This window comes from Nannospalax galili, unplaced genomic scaffold (assembly GCF_000622305.1).
Source record: "Nannospalax galili isolate Female #2095 unplaced genomic scaffold, S.galili_v1.0 scaffold612, whole genome shotgun sequence".
In the NCBI taxonomy this organism is placed as follows: domain Eukaryota; kingdom Metazoa; phylum Chordata; class Mammalia; order Rodentia; family Spalacidae; genus Nannospalax; species Nannospalax galili.
This window is the reverse complement of record NW_008333388.1, coordinates 63,451-66,556: the sequence shown is the minus strand read 5'-3', so window position 1 is coordinate 66,556 and position 3,106 is coordinate 63,451.

The window sequence follows — 3,106 nt, the reverse complement described above, 5'->3', positions numbered from 1 at the left end:
TGTGTGTGTGTGCGTGTGTGCGTGTGTGCGTGTGTGTGCGTGTGTGCGTGTGCGCGTGCGTGTGTGTGCGTGTGTGCATGCCACCTTGTGTGTGTTTGTGTGTGTGTGCGTGTGTGCGTGTGTGCGTGTGTGTGCGTGTGTGCGTGTGCGCGTGCGTGTGTGTGCGTGTGTGCATGCGTGCGTGTGTGTGTGTGTGTGTGTGTGTGTGAATATGCACATGTCCTCAGAGGCTATTGGATCCATTGCAGCTGTAATTCCAGATGGTTATGAGCCACCTGATGTGGGTGCTGGAAAGGGAATATAGTCCTCTGGAAGGACAAAACTGCTCTTAACAGCTGAGCCAGCTCTGCAGTCCCATGATCCTCCTAAGTTTCAAGACGACTCATCTGAGTTAGGTAACTTTTCATTACCAAGAAGGAAGCTCTTTTTCTGCCAAAACTTCTTAAAGGTGCTCCTGTTTTACTTTCAGTGAATGGATCATGTAGTTGTTATTTATGCAACTTCTTTCTGAATATGGGGACTTTGGAGATACCACTGGGGGTCGAATGGGGCGATGGATTAAAGGAGACTGTGGAACCGGTACTAGAGGGCCTGAAAGAGAACTTAACAAATAGGACAGATGAGGACAACTCTGAGGACGTTGTCTGTGAGCCGAGAGCTGAGCTCAGGTCCTTCCCCCTCTCAAGTTGCTGGGACAGAAGCACCTCCCCAGCACTCTAGAAGCTCAAAGGGTGACCTGCAGGTCCTTGGGGGGCTGTGCTACTTCTTGACGTCTCTTGTATCCACTGAGGGCAGATTGGCCTGAGGTCTTTATCATCTTTAATCACAAGTCCAGAATTGACCAATTTTTGTCTCATATCTGTAAATTCCTGGTTTCTTGATCATGAAGGGAAGTTTAGAAACACAGTTTACCTGACAAAGCAACAAAATTTATGAGCAATAATAGTCGCAATCCTTTATAACACTAAGAGCAGAATTTTCAGTGACTTTCTGACATTTTCAATAAATACTTGTTTTCCTGCCCAGGTTGGAATGCTGCCCAGGAGGCTCAGAACACTGTGTGATCCCTGGGTTGCCTTCACAGACATCAAAGGACACATGGGAGGAAGTTTCATTGCATTCTGGGCATAGGCTGGTGAACACCAGGTTATCACTAGATCGCACAGGGTCTCTATGAGGAGAGATATGAGGCTTTGACAATACCTTTCTTCAAAGAACACAGGAGAAAATCAGAACATGATTAGCCATCAAGCACAGGTCGTTACAGCAGAAGGATAAAGGAGTTAACTTATATCAGATAGTGCACTTGCCTAGGAATTATGGGTTTCATTGGCTATAGCTTGCCAGAAAGGTCCTAGATTCTTCCCAAGCATAGCTTGGTGAATCAGTGAGTTTACTGGGGTTATTTACAGAGGTATGAGTGAGGGTTTACTTTCAGGAGACTAGCTGATTCAAAGACAGTTGTAGCTCCCAAAACCCACCCCAACATGGTTGATGACTCAGGAACCTGGAGCTCACTGTCCAGTGTACAGGCAGTTCCACAGAAGAGTCTTCTCTTCCTAGTAATTGTAGACTTCTTATCTAACCTTGGGGAGGGGACTCGCCAGACTTGTAACTTTCTGAGATTCCTGAATCTTATGTTTTGTTTGATTTTTGAGTTTTATGAGTTCCCCTTGTCCATCTAGGATGAGATGTTTCAATTTGGAGGAACTAGGCATACAATGCCACATCCATTTCTCTGGCTCTTGGTCTTCCACAATGGTTCATGAGCTTGGGGCGGTTATAAACATGTCTAATTACTTTCTTCCAGTTGTGGTCGAGCACTTACCCACCATGCACAAGGCCCTGGGTTCTATCTTTAACACTGCAAAAATAAAAAGAAAAGAATAATCGAAGTGTCACATATAATGAATAAAGTAAGAAAGGAAGTATGGAACACTTAATTTACATTTGTAACGGCTGTTGAGGCTTATTTTGTGGTCTCACCTGTGGTCGGTGCTAGAGAAGTTTGCATGTGCTAATGAGGAGAGCGTGAGTTCTGCAGCAGCTGCAGGAAGTGTTCTGGAGATGTCTGTTAGGGCCTTCGACAAACTGTACAGCTTTACTCTGCTTCTTTGTTGGCGTTCTTGTGTGGGTGACCTGTCCATCGCTGGAAGTGAGGTGCTTAAGGATGCCACTGTTCTTATATCCAAGTCTATCCTTCCTTTTAGCTGTCTTAGTTTTGCTCCCCCAGTGCTGTGATAAAATAGTTTGACAAAAGCAACGTAAGGGAGAACGGGTTTATTCTGGCTCACAGTTCGGGTACAGTCCTTCGTGACAGGGAAATCAAGGCTGCGGGATCTTGCGGGAGCTGGTCCTTAGTTCACTAGGTCTTGGGGGCAGCTCTCGACGAGAAAGGGAGAATGCCAGTACTCACTTTACCTTATACAAGTCAGGATTTTCTGCCCAGGGAATAGCCCCACCCATAATCAAGATGGCTTATCCCATATCAACCAACACAATCAAGATAAATCTCTCTCAGGCAGGCCCAGAGGTCTGTCTCCCAGGTGATTCCAGATCCTGTCAAAGCTGACAACACTAACCACCATAAGCACTAACAATATTTACTTATGTAATCGTTACTCAGCATTGGATATATGTATTTATAATTGTTATTTCCTCTTACTGAGTTGATTGACTATCATTTCTCTTCCCTTCCTCTCTCTGCTCCCCCTTCCTCTCTCTGCTCCCCCTTCCTCTCTCCTCTCCCCCTTCCTCTCTCTGCTCCCCCTTCCTCTCTCTGCTCCCCCTTCCTCTCTCTGCTCCCCCTTCCTCTCTCTGCTCCCCCTTCCTCTCTCTGCTCCCCCTTCCTCTCTCTGCTCCCCCTTCCTCTCTCTGCTCCCCCTTCCTCTCTCTGCTCCCCCTTCCTCTCTCTGCTCCCCCTTCCTCTCTCTGCTCCCCCTTCCTCTCTCTGCTCCCCCTTCCTCTCTCTGCTCCCCCTTCCTCTCTCCTCTCCCCCTTCCTCTCTCCTCTCCCCCTTCCTCTCTCCTCTCCCCCTTCCTCTCTCCTCTCCCTCTTCCTCTCTCCTATCCCCCTTCCTCTCCCCCGCCTCAGTTTTGCATTTCTA